Genomic DNA, 12,541 nt, shown 5'->3' on the forward strand with positions numbered 1-12,541 from the left:
CCCCCTTCTGTTGTACCCCAACCCCCCAAAGAACCCATCCCCCTTGGCTGTACCCCAACCCCCCAGAAACCATCCCCATTCTGCTGTACCCCACCCCACAGAACCCATCCCCCCTCAGCTCTACCCCAATCCCAACTGGGGACCCCGACAGCAGACAGAACACTATCCTGTTGTTATATCCCACTGTTGTTATATCTCAAACTCCAACTGCCCAGCATACAGCACCCCCAGAATACTCCAAGCACCCACAATATCCTAATCAGGTAACAGCCATGTACCCAACAGCGAGACAGAGCCCAGTGTCTCCCCTGCCCCCTGCTATATCCCAGCCTTGGGATCCCCCCAGCACCCAGATACCCACCTCTATATCCTAGCCCTGGAACCCCCCAGCGCCCAGACATGCCCCCCCATATCCCAGGCCTGGAACCCCCCAGCACCTAGACACCCCCCCATATCCCAGCCCTGGGACCCCCCAGCACCCAGACACTCCCAGCACCTAGACACGCCCCCCCTCTATATCCCAGCCCTGGAACCCCAGGACCTAGAACCCCCCCATACATCCCAGCCCCCATGGCACTGAGACACGTCCCCGTCCCCGCGCTATATCCCAGCGCCCCAGACTCCCCGATATCCAGACAGCCCCTTCCTCCCCCAAGCTATATCCCAGCCCTGGGACCCCCTGTACCGAGACACACCCTCCCTTCTGCTATATCCCAGATCCCCAGGCCTCCCAGCACCAAGACACATCCCCCTCCCCGGGCCTCCCAGCACCAAGACATGTCCCTGGCCCTGCACTATACCGTAGCCCCTCAGACTCTCTGGCACCCAGACACAGCCCCATCCTTCCCCTGGAGCTATATCTCAGCCCACATATTAGAGGATGCTGTCCTTTCTATTGTCCCTTTAATTGTCTGTTTCTCTAGCTGGACTCCCATGGGACACGTGCCCCCAAGAGGGGAGCCTGAGATCTGAACCCTCCTCTCCCATCAGCGACCGCCCAGCCCACAGGGACCCCAGCGGAGAACCCACTCACTCCCCCATTGCATGGACGGGCTAGGCACACGTCATGCCACACTCACCAATAGGGGTGCCCCTCCCAGAGCAGGGCTCCCCCTGCTTACCTCTTGGGGGCTTTCCCCTTGACGCTGGTGGCTGTGTTGCCCAGGGGGCGGATCGGCCCATCCCCTGTCCCATCCAGACTGTCCGTGCTGCGGGCCTGCAACAGCAAATCAAACAGACCTCAGCCCCAATTTACCATCCCCCAAAAGGAGCCCAAAGTGCTCACCTGGTGCTGAGTTGCAGCCACCTCACAGGGGAGAAAGCTGGGGAACAGCCGCACATAACACTGCACGGGGACAGATTGTCTGGTGCAGAGATGCAGCCAGCTCTGGGGCAGGGCAGCTGGGGAACAGCTGCACATAATGCTGCACAGGGACAGCTCACCCAGCACTGAGATGCTGCCCCACCCCAGAGGTGGCTGCATCCCTGCTGCACGCCAACCATCCCAGTTCTCCCCCCTGCGCCATGTAATCCCATCCCCTTTAGCTTTAGCAGCCTGCGGAGCAACAATCTCCATGGATCAGGTTTCCCGTCAATAGCTGCCTGCTTAGATATTCTTTGCCATGACCCCCACCACTCCCTGCAGCTCCCCATTTTACCCTTTGGGAAAGCACCCCATCAACCCCAAATCCCTGGCACTGTGCAGAGAGGCTGGGGGATTGCTGGGAAAGGGACATCTCCCCTTCTATTTCCACCAGACAGATTTGGGGGCAGGACCTTGTTGAGAGATGGAGAGGTAGGGGTACAGGCATGGGCAAAGGCAGCTCAGGAGGGGTAGAAGTCACCACACCCTACAGCCCCAAATGCATACAGAGCCCCAAACTGCAACCCAAAATCCAAATCAACCTGGGGCTGCATCAGAGCTGGCGTCCCACTAGCGGGGAAAGGCCCCATTCCCTGCCCTGGGGCTGGATCGGAGACCACATCCTCTCTGTCAGTTGCATGGATGCTCCGGTTATTGACTGCAAGTGGGGGAGCCCCAATGGCCTCAGAACCGAGTCAGGCCCAGAACCCCGGCCTGGCCCTTCTCTCCAAGTGGGATGGGTGTAAGGCGGGGTGGGAGTGGGGGATGCCATGGGGGGAAGGGGGCGCCTGGGCTCTGTGGGGCATAGCCCGACAGACCAGATCTGGGGAAGGGAGACAGAAGACAAAGGGCGAGACAGACACAGGAGTGTAACACCCCCACCCCCGCACCTTACCTTCCCATCTCCCCGCAAGGAACTGACCCCCACAAACACCTGGCCATATCCCTGCTCCCCCACTGCCTCCCTTCCTCCCACAAGAGGTTGCGTAGGAGACACCCCCCCACACTCCCGCCACCTCCACGTTGGGGGGGGGGGGTTAAGACACGTGGTGGGGGTTACATAACAGCTTCTTGCAATGGCCCAGTTCCTCCCACGGGGACCCAGGAAAAGCACAAGACGCCCCCCATAACCCAGCTCCCTCTTCCCCAGCCCAGCTGACCCCCTTATCTCCCACCCCTACCTAGCTGCACCTCCGATACCTGCCCCTCGGTGAGCTGCTCCCCCATAACCCACCCCCAGCCTATCTGGCCCCCTTATAACCCACCCCAATAGTTTGGGGTTGGGGCTCTCTCCCTGCACACCTCTGGTGTGCGTACTCATTTCCCCCATCTAGCTGCATCATTCAGGGTTAGGGGGCAGAATATCCCCGCACTGGATTAACAGAGACCCTCATTTCCTGTGCAAAAGTGGGGTGCACAACCCCTCATGGGAGGCTAAGATTGGCTGCTAGGTGATTTCAGGCAGAAAGGGGCCAAGTCCCCAAAATACAGAGCAAGACAGCTGGAAAAATTATAGCCCCCTCCCAAATAAAAACTGATGAGAAACTGGGTGCCCCAAAATACTTACAGCATGGGAGTGGGACTGCCAAATCTTGGAGCATTTATAGGGGAGATTCCCCTGGCCCCCCAAAAGAGGATTTTGAGGGTGTGGGGATTTTGGAACTGGGATTCCCTGCAAAATCTCCCCACAAAAGTGTGAGAGGTGTGCACTGTGTCTTCCCCCCAAATCTTTATGGTCAGGGAGGTTTATGGGGGAAGACACCCCTAAAACTCCATAACCCCCAATCGGAGAGATGCCCCGAGGCGGGATTGTGGGGTCACGGGAGGGGACCCTAAATACACTCTGGAATAGAGCCCCCAACCTGAGAGATGCCCCGAAGAGGGATTAGAGGTGCAGGGGAGGGGACCCTAAATATATATATGGGGGTTGGGATGGGGGTGGGACTAAGGAACAGGTGCATGTGTGGGGAGCGTTGGCGCCGAAGCAAGCCGGGAAGGGCGGGCAGCATTTTGGGGTGGGTAGAGGGTTAAACAAACATGGGGGCACAATCCAATGGGGACCCCTCCCCGTCAGCCCAGACAATAACCCCCCCCCCACTTACCACCATTGTGTCTCCGGACCGCTAGGAGAAGCCGGGGGTGAGGGCCGGAGCCATGCGGAGGGGGGGGCGGCATCTAGCAGGGACAGGACCCCCATCCGCAGCCCCCCAGGGAGGGAGCGTGGGTGGGGGGGTCAGCTCCCACTGGCCATGGGTGGAGAGCGGCACAATGGGGCGGGAGGGTGGAGAAGCTGGAGAGAGAGGGAAGGAGGCAGACGGGGAGGGGGAGGAGACACACACCGGGGGTGGGGGGGAGACGGACGGACAGAGGGACGGACGGGCGCTCCTACCCCCAGGACAGAGCCTCGCCGGGCTCCGAGCCGCGGAGCGGGGGAAGGAGCCAGGCGGAGGGATGGGGGGACGGAAGGAGCCAGGCGGAGGGAGGGGCGTGGAGGGGGAGGCGGACGGAGACAGACAGACGGGGGAGCCGGGGAGGGAGGCGGGGAGGGGGGAGCGCGCGCGCGCTGGCAGCCCCCCACCCCGACGCCTGGGGAAGGAGAGAACGGAAAAGCTCCTGGGAGAGGAGGGCGGGGGGCAGGATGCAGGGGTGCCCCCCACGCCCGGCCCCACCGGGAAGGTGCCCCAGGGAGCGCCCCTGGGGCCGGGGGGCTGGGAGGGCCGCGCCCGCTGGTACGTTCCCATTGAGATGCAAAGGGGCAGAGGCACAATGGGCCAGGCGCCAGCAGCTGGGCAACCCGCACAAAGGGGCTTCTGTTAGCCCGGCTCGCGCAGCCCCCCCCCCCCCCCCGCGTCAGGGAGAGAACCCAGGAGTCCTAGCCCCCCCGCTGTAACCACCAGACCCCACTCCCTTCCCGGAGCCAGGGAGAGAACCCTGGAGTCCCAGCCCCCAGCCCCCCACTCCCCTCCTGAGGCCCAGGCCCTTGGTGGCAGTGTCAGGGGTGGGAATTCCCGGGGGAGGATGCTCCTAGGTCACTGTGTGCGGCTGCGTTCTCAGCACAGGATACATCAGGACCCCCCCCTCAGCCTTCCCCCACAGACTGACCCCCAGCCCCAGTGTCCCACAGACTGACCCCAACCCCTTCTCCCCACAGATTGACCCCCCAGCCCCCCACAGACTGACCCCCAGCCCCAGTGTCCCACAGACTGACCCCAACCCCTTCCCCCCACAGATTGACCCCCCAGCCCCTCACAGACTAACCCCCAGCCCCAGTGCCCCACAGACTGAGCCCCTGTGCCCCACAGATTGACCCCAGCCCTCCACAGACTGACCCCCCCAAATCCTCCTCCCCACCTGAGGCCCCCCCAGCCCACTCTCTACCCAGTGTGAGGAACAGGACAGTTTAGGGTGTGGGGGGTGTCAGTGCCAGGGGTATTTGGTGTGGAGAGGGGATGACACAAGTGAGGCAATTGGGGACTGCATGGGGGGCATGAGGGTGGGGGGAGTAAGGAGCTGTAGGGTGCAGGAGGGGGCTGTGGGGGGAACTGATCAAGGTGAAGGGAAGGGGAGGGATGGAGGCTACGGGGTGGCCAGAGTATTCCAAGCAGGGCTGCAAGTGATGGGGTGGGTCATGGAGTCTCTAACAGTTGGGGGGACGGAAAGTATTGAGGGTCAGGAGGGTTTGTGGAGGGATTGGGGGGCTGTGCAGGGAAGGGGGCCTGTGTGAGTCAGTGAGGGAGTCCCTGCTGCCTCCGTCTGGGGGTCTGCTCTGTGTGGGCTGGGTGCGCTGTCTGGGTTTGGAGTTACCAATCTGGGGAGACTCCTCGGGAGGGGGACTGCATATCTGGTTCAGGGCAGAGAAGTTGGGGGGCTGTGCATTGGGGAGAGATCAGGGAGCAGCATTGGGGTGCAGCTCCCAGACCCCTCCAGGAATCCCTGCCTTGCCCCCCAGCACTCACTGTGCCCATGGTGGGGCCGGGGGATGCCGAGTTCCCTTTCTGCTCCCTACCGTGGAGAGCGAGCGCAGACGAGGCGTCCACTTCTGCTGGCTGTTGTCCACCAAGGAGAATCGGCGCCGCACACGGGGCTCCATGGTGGGGAGCTGGAGACCCTGAAGCAGGGTGGGGTCAATTGATGGGGTCCAGCTGTGACCAGGGTCCCTGCCACACAGGGACACTAATAAGAGGTCCCTGTGCAGCCTTACATGTGGCTGTTCCCCAGCTGCCCCACCCCAAAGGTGGCTGCCTCTCAGCGCTGGGTGAGCTGTCCCTGTGTGGTGTTATGCACAACTGTTCTCCGGCTGCCCTGAACCCAGAGGTGGCTGCATCTCAGCACTGGGCAAGTCGTCCCTGTGCAGCGTTATGTGCGGCTGTTCCCCAGCTGCCCCTGAGGTGACTGCACATCAGTGCTGGGTGAGCATCCCCAAAGGTCTAAGCTGCTTGGATCAGATCTCGCTCCTCCTGCAGATACTGCTTCTGCTTCCTGCCCGCATTTGGGAACTGCAGCAGGAAGCGGCTGGGGGTCGCCAGATCCTGTTGGCGCGTTAAATCTGGGGACTGTATTCTGAGCTAAGCGTGAGCTGGGTGCAGGCTGGCACGGCTGTGCTCCTGGCACTGAGATCCCCTTGTGCATGCTTACTCACAAGTCTCGCGCCAGCGCCTCCCTGCCACACACGCTGGGCTGGGCCCTGTGCACCTACAGCAAGGGTGGGCAAACATTTTGGCCCGAGGGCCACATCTGGGAATAGAAATTGTATGGTGGGCCATTAATGCTCACAAAATTAGGGTTGGAGTGCGGGAGGGGGTGAGGGGTCTGGTTGGGGTGCGGGCTCTGGGATGGAGCCAGAAACGAGGAGTTCAGTGTGCAGGAGGGGGCTCCAGACGGGGACGGAAGGGTGCTGGGGGGGGTGAGGGCTCTGGCTAGGGGTGTGGGCTCTGGGGTGAGGCTGGGGATGACGAGTTTGGGGTGCAGGAGGGTGCTCTGGGCTGGGATCAAGGGGTTTGGAGGGTGGGAGGGGGATCAGGGCTGGGGCAGGGGGTCGGGGTGCGGGGAGAGGCTCTGGCTGCAGGCTCTAGGCAGCGTTTACTTCAAACAGCTCCTGGAAGTAGCGGCATGGCCCTTCTCCGGCTCCGACGCGGAGGCACAGCCAGGTGGCTCTGCTCGCTGCCCCATCCGCAGGCACCTCCCCCACAGCTCCCATTGGTCACAGTTCCTGGCCAAAGGGAGCTGAGGGTGCGGCACAGGTTGCCTCTATGCGTAGAAGCCAGAGGGGGGCCATTCCACTGCTTCTGGGAGCTGTGTGGAGCAGTCCCCGTCTCTGCTCCCTGGCTGGAGCAGGGCAAGCCCCAGACCCCAGTCCCCAGCAGGAGCAGATTAAAACAGCTTGCGGGCCATAGTTTGCCCACCCCTGACCTACATCCTCCTGGGTACACTCACCTGTGCCCAGTGAACAAGGCTACTCTGCCCCGCCATGCACATCCCCCCATGCCTTTTGCACTAGGACGCCCTTCGTGCTCACCACAACTGTCCTCTTTATCAATAGTCCAGCACCACTGCTTACATAGAAGGCTCGCCTGGCGCTGAGATGCAGCCACCTCTGGGGCAGGGCAGCCAGGGAATAGCGACACATAATTCCACACAGGGATGCTCGTCCACTAATGAGATGCAGCCACCTCTGGGATGGGGCAGCTGGGGAAGAGCCACCCAGCGACACCACACTGGGGCCAGCCCTGACTGCAAGGGGAGAGCGTCCCCTGCTGATCCCCCACCCTGGTCCCTGCAGCCCCCTGGTTGTTCTGGAGGTTTCCCCACCCACATCCCTACCCAGCCCGAGGCTGCAAGATCAGCGCCAGGACAGCCCCAGCTGGATTGAGACTTGCCAAGCAGGGCAGCAGGTTTCAGAGAGCAGGGCTGGGGTGGTAGCACTGTGGGGCTCTGCCAGGTATGTCTGGGGGCCTGGCTGGGCCTGTCCCACTGTCATGGGCACAGCGCCCCTGCGCACCAAGTTTGCAGATGGAACAAGGCTGGGGGGTCAGAGAGCAGAACCCCCTAGCACAGGCTGGGGCTGGATTGAAGCTGGTGCCCCCTGGAAGGGAAAGGCCTCATGCCCCATTCCCACCCCCCAAGCCAGCTGCTTGTCAGAGTCTCAGTTGTGAGCTAGCTCCGTCACCTCCCACGTGGTCTCTGGCTGTGCTGGTGCCATCACGTCCCACAGAACTTCAGCTTTCACGGGCTGCTAAAGCTTCTGGCCTCAGTGGTTGGGATAGACCAGCAGTTCTCAAACCTTTGTACTGGTGACCCCTTTCACACAGCAAGCCTCTGAGTGCATCCCCCGCTTATAAATTAAAAACACATTTTTATATATTTAACACTATTATAAATGCTGGAGGTAAAGTGGGGTTTGGGGTGGAGGCTGACAGCTCGCAACCCCCCATGTAATAACACCGCAACCCCCTGAGGGGTCCCAACCCTGTTTGAGAAGCCCTGGGATAGAAGCTTCCTGGGTTTGCTGAGAGCCTGTGCCTGTCGCTGAGAGAATGGGGAGCTTCCCCACCTGTGACCAACCCAGCAACGCTGCCTGGGTCTGCTGAGAGCCTGAGCCAATCACGGGGTGTGTGTGTGTGGGGGGAGCTGGCCTGCCTGCCTCCTCATGATCTCCAAAGTCCAGTGTCCCTGACATTCACTGTTTTCCCACTGGTGATCTTGGTGGCAGGGGGCGCAAAGGCTGGGTGGAGGGCAGGGCAGGAAATGCAAAAGGAAGAGACAGGCAGAGGGGGAAGTGCAAGTGGGGAGGGTGGGAAAGGAGGGAGACAAAAAAAAAAAAGGCTGTATAGGGAAGGGGGGTGGGGACAAGGGATTTCCCTCTCGCCCCCCCCCCGCCCCGCCCACTGGGAAGGCAGATGGGCTGACAGCTGGGCTGGGGCTTTCCCAGGAGGCTGGGGGAGAAAGGACCCCCTCGCAGGAGAGGGGCTGGGGGGCAGTGAGTGACAGACACACATATGGAGGGGGACTCAGCTCCTCCAGCAGGGGTCAGTACACACACAGAGCTGGGCTCATCCCCTATAAGGGGGGGCAGTGTTCACATGCACACACATGCCAGCTGCACAGACGTGGGGTGGAAGGAAACCCCAGTCCCGTGGAGCAAGAAGAAGCTGCGTCAGGAACCAGAGTGACTCTGGTAGATGTCTGGGAGCAGGGCCAATGGGGGGGGGGGGGTGTACATGTGCAGATGGATAGACAGACGTCTGCACGTGGGCATGGATGGACAGGCAGATGGAGGGATGGATGGATGGAGGGGTAAAGGATATGTGTGGGCAGGGGCGGAGGGGTGGGTGAGTGGAGGGTGCATGTGGGAGGGCAGATGGAGGGAGGGGTGGATGTGGGGAAGGATGGATGGATGGATGGATGGATGAATGAAGGGGAAGGACGGATGGATTGAGAGGTAGAGGATATGTGTCAGGGAAAGGGGTGGGTGTGGGGAAAAATGGGGGGTGGAGGGTGCACGTGGGGGGCAAATGGAGGGAGGGGTGGTGTGGGGAAGGACAGATGGAGGGTGCATGTGGGGCAGGGTAGATTGGTGGGAGGATGGTGGATGTGTGGAGGGGGGCAGATGGAGGGATCATAGACCCATAGCAATGTGGGGCTGAAAGGGACCTGGAGAGGGCATCCAGCCCAGCCAGGGCTCTGTCTGCCCTGCTTTTAGAAGCCTCCTGCGCCGGGACTCCCTGCTTAGGTTCCTGTCCTGCCCCAGGGCACCTGCCAAGCTTCCCACATACAATGTCCAACCTTAGCTGGCCTCGCGGCACTGCTGCCCTTTCCGCCTGGCCCTACCAAGAGGCCTGGCTGCCCGTCTGCACAACACGCCAGAGCCAGTGTCTCAGCTCCAGCTTCCCGGCCCCAGGTTTCAGTCTCTCCTCCCAGCCCAGGGGTCCAGCCCTTTCCGCCTTTGCTGCTTTCCTTGCGGCTTTGCCAGCGGCCACATTCACCCCCGTTGCGCAGCACCCAGAACCGGACCCAGGACACTGACCGAGGCCTCCTCGGCACGGCTGCAGAGTGGCTCCTGTCTGGTCCCCAGGCCCCTGCTGGCCCAGCTGGAACCACGGGCGCTGGCTTGGCACTAGTGTTACTCTGGTGACCTATATCTAGAGTAACAAATTTATTTGAGCATAAGCTTTCGTGAGCTACAGCTCTCCCCCAGCTCCTTCTCTGCAGGACTCTCCTAGGCTGGCAGCACGAGCTCCCCCTCAAACCAGGGCTACACTCAAATCGTGCGACAGTAGAACCACACCACTGGGGGTGTGAAAATCCCCCCGAGCGACGCAGCTGCACTGGCCTAACCCCAGTACAGACAGTGCCCTGGAGACTCAAAAGTGCTCCCGGGGACATTCATACCCCGCTCATGGAGGTGGTGCAGCGGCACCAGGCAGCATTGCATCGACCTGCCTTAGCCTTGTGTTTTGCACGTGGCCTCCGTGAATTTCAGCAGGTGTCTCCTGGGCCGTTTTTCCAGATCACTTGGGTTTCGAATCCTGTCCCCCAAAGCACTGGTGCGCCGCCTGGCTGGGTGCTGTCTGCAGACGCTACAAGCTGCCATTAGCCCAATCCCTGATGAAGATAGTCCTCAAAACCGGAGCCAGGCTTGATCCTGGCAGGCCCCACTCGGTGCCAACCACCGACCCGACCCCCTGGGAATGGGCACCTGCCCCCAAGCAGACTCGGCTAGGCTGCGTGGCCCTGATTTGTTCAGTAGGTCACATGGGACAATATCAACAGCCTCACTGAAGGGGCAATAGCTCATGTCAACCACCCCCCCTTCCCCAAGGATAGGCCCTGTCAGAGGAGAGTGGGTCATGGACATGATTTGTTCTGGACAAACCCATGTGCCCCAAACAGTCAGGTCTCACTACCCCACCTGCTAAGGGCCAATCTCTCTCCCTGGTTGGTCTAGGAGCTCCTAGATTGTGCCTATGCACAGACAGGTGCGATGTTTCCCTTTCCAGGCCTTTGGGATCTCTCCTGTCCCCCACCAGTTCGCAAAGGTGGAGTGGGCATGTAGGGAGGGGCGAGTGGATGGATGGAGGGGACGCGTGGAGAGGGGCAGGTGGATGGATGGATGGAGAGGGCACGTTGGGAGGGGTAGATGGCAGGGTGGATGGAGGGGCACGTAGGGCTGCATGGGGAGGAGGCCAGCCAGAGGCCCCTGGCAGAAGGTGTATGGGGAGGGGCAGGAGACCAGCCAGGCACTGCCCTGATGGGCAGCCAGTGCAAATGGGTGCAGGCGGCAGACCAAGCGAGCGGGGCGTGAGCCAGGAAGTGACAGAGCAGGAAAGCCTTCACTGAACAAGCGGGCCAGGATCCCTCGGACTCAGGTGGTGTCTCCGCCCCCTCGGGACTCTGCAGCTGGTGCTGCCCAGCCCATGGGACCCAGGCATCCAGGGTACTGGTAGCATCCCCCCACGCCCTCCTACCTGTGGTGGCTCAGAGCCCGTGTCCGGGGGCACCAGGGGCTCCAGTGTGGGGCCTGGGGAGCTGTGACTCTGCACTGCCTCGGGCCGCCCAGTGCAGGAAGCTGGAACCCACAGGTTAAACCACATTGTCGCGCTGCTCAGAGGGGAAGTCGAGTTGCTGATCCGTTCCTCCCAGACTGCCTGCAGGGAGCTGCCCTGGGCACCACGAGGGGGCTGGGGGCAACAGGCAGCATCAGCACATGGCACTGAGCTTCCCAGCCCCTACCCTGGGGCCAGATAGGGCTGGCGTCTCTAGAGGGAAAGCCCCCACCCCCACCCCGGCAGCCAGCCAGTCCCCCCAGTTAGAATCACAGAATATCAGATTTGGAAGGGACCTCAGGAGGTCATCTAATCCCCTGCTCAAAGCAGGACCGATCCCCAATTAAATCATCCCAGCCACGGTTTTGTCAAGCCTGACCTTAAAAACTTCTAAGGAAGGAGATTCCACCACCTCCCTAGGTAGCGCATTGCAGTGTTTCATCACCCTCCTAGTGAAAAAGTTTTTCCGAATAGCCAACCTAAACCTCCCCCGCTGCAACTTGAGACCATTACTCCTTGTTAGCTGATGACAGTCTAGATCCATCCTCTTTGGAACCCCCTTTCAGGTAGTTGAAAGCAGCTATCAAATCCCCCCTCATTCTTCTCTTCCGCAGACTAAACAATCCCAGTTCCCTCAGCCTCTCCTCATAAGTCATGTGTTCCAGTCCCCTAATCATTTTTGTTGCCCTCCGTTGGACTTTTTCCAATTTTTCCACATCCTTCTTGTAGTGTAGGGCCCAAACCTGGACACAGTACTCCAGATGAGGCCTCACCAATGTCGAATAGAGGGGAACGATCACATCCCTCGATCTGCTGGCAATGTCCCTACATATACATCCCAAAATGCCATTGGCCTTCTTGGCAACAAGGGCACACTGTTGACTCATATCCAGCTTCTCGTCCACTGTAACCCCTAGGTCCTTTTCTGCTGAACTGCTGCCGAGCCATTCGGTCCCTAGTCTGTAGCGGTGCATGGGATTCTTCCGTCCTAAGTGCAGGACTCTGCACTTGTCCTTGTTGAACCTCATCAGATTTCTTTTAGCCCAATCCTCTAATTTGTCTAGGGCCCTCTGTATCCTATCCCTACCCTCCAGCGTATCTACCTCTCCTCCCAGTTTAGTGTCATCTGCAAACTTGCTGAGGGTGCAATCCACACCATCCTCCAGATCATTTATGAGGATATTGAACAAAACCGGCCTGAGGATCGACCCTTGGGGCACTCCACTTGATACCGGCTGCCAACTAGAACACCCATGGGTGCTGTGGGTCAGGATTGAGGGGCACCAGCAGAGCTGGCAGGTGAGGGAGGCTGGGACAGCAGGGGACTTTAGGTCCCCCGCCCTTCTCCCCCCCAGTAGCTGTGGGGACGGGAACTGTCCCCGCCCCCGTGCTGCTGGCTCCCACTTCCCGTTTGCAGGCGGCTAGGGCCAAAGTGCCAAGAGCCCAATTTAGCCTCCAGCTTGTGCTCACTTCCTGAGCACGGGACTGAGCTGGGCCCAGCCCCAGAGCGCTGGGGGGAAGGGATCACTCTGGTGGACTAGAGGCAGCTGGAGCAGAGGAAAATCCCGCTCTGCTGCCAGCGGGACAGGGTGCAGCACACACAGCGATACAGCTGGTATCCCAGCCAGCAGAAGGC

At 60.7% G+C, this 12,541-nt stretch overlaps 1 protein-coding gene across 1 annotated transcript in view; it reads right to left on the reverse strand.

Moving 5' to 3' along the window:
* The window catches only part of ARHGAP33 (Rho GTPase activating protein 33), a 44,037-nt gene extending 38,600 nt beyond the window's left edge, over nucleotides 1–5,437 (reverse strand). The window contains exons 1-2 of the mRNA XM_077841368.1: nucleotides 5,370–5,437; nucleotides 1,122–1,216 (exon numbers count right to left, since the gene is read on the reverse strand). The gene's annotated coding sequence lies outside the window, so the exon portion shown is untranslated. The remainder of the gene's footprint in view (nucleotides 1–1,121; nucleotides 1,217–5,369) is intronic.
* Nucleotides 5,438–12,541: the final 7,104 nt, after the last annotated feature.

Source organism: Eretmochelys imbricata, chromosome 24 (assembly GCF_965152235.1).
Source record: "Eretmochelys imbricata isolate rEreImb1 chromosome 24, rEreImb1.hap1, whole genome shotgun sequence".
Taxonomy (NCBI): Eukaryota; Metazoa; Chordata; order Testudines; family Cheloniidae; genus Eretmochelys; species Eretmochelys imbricata.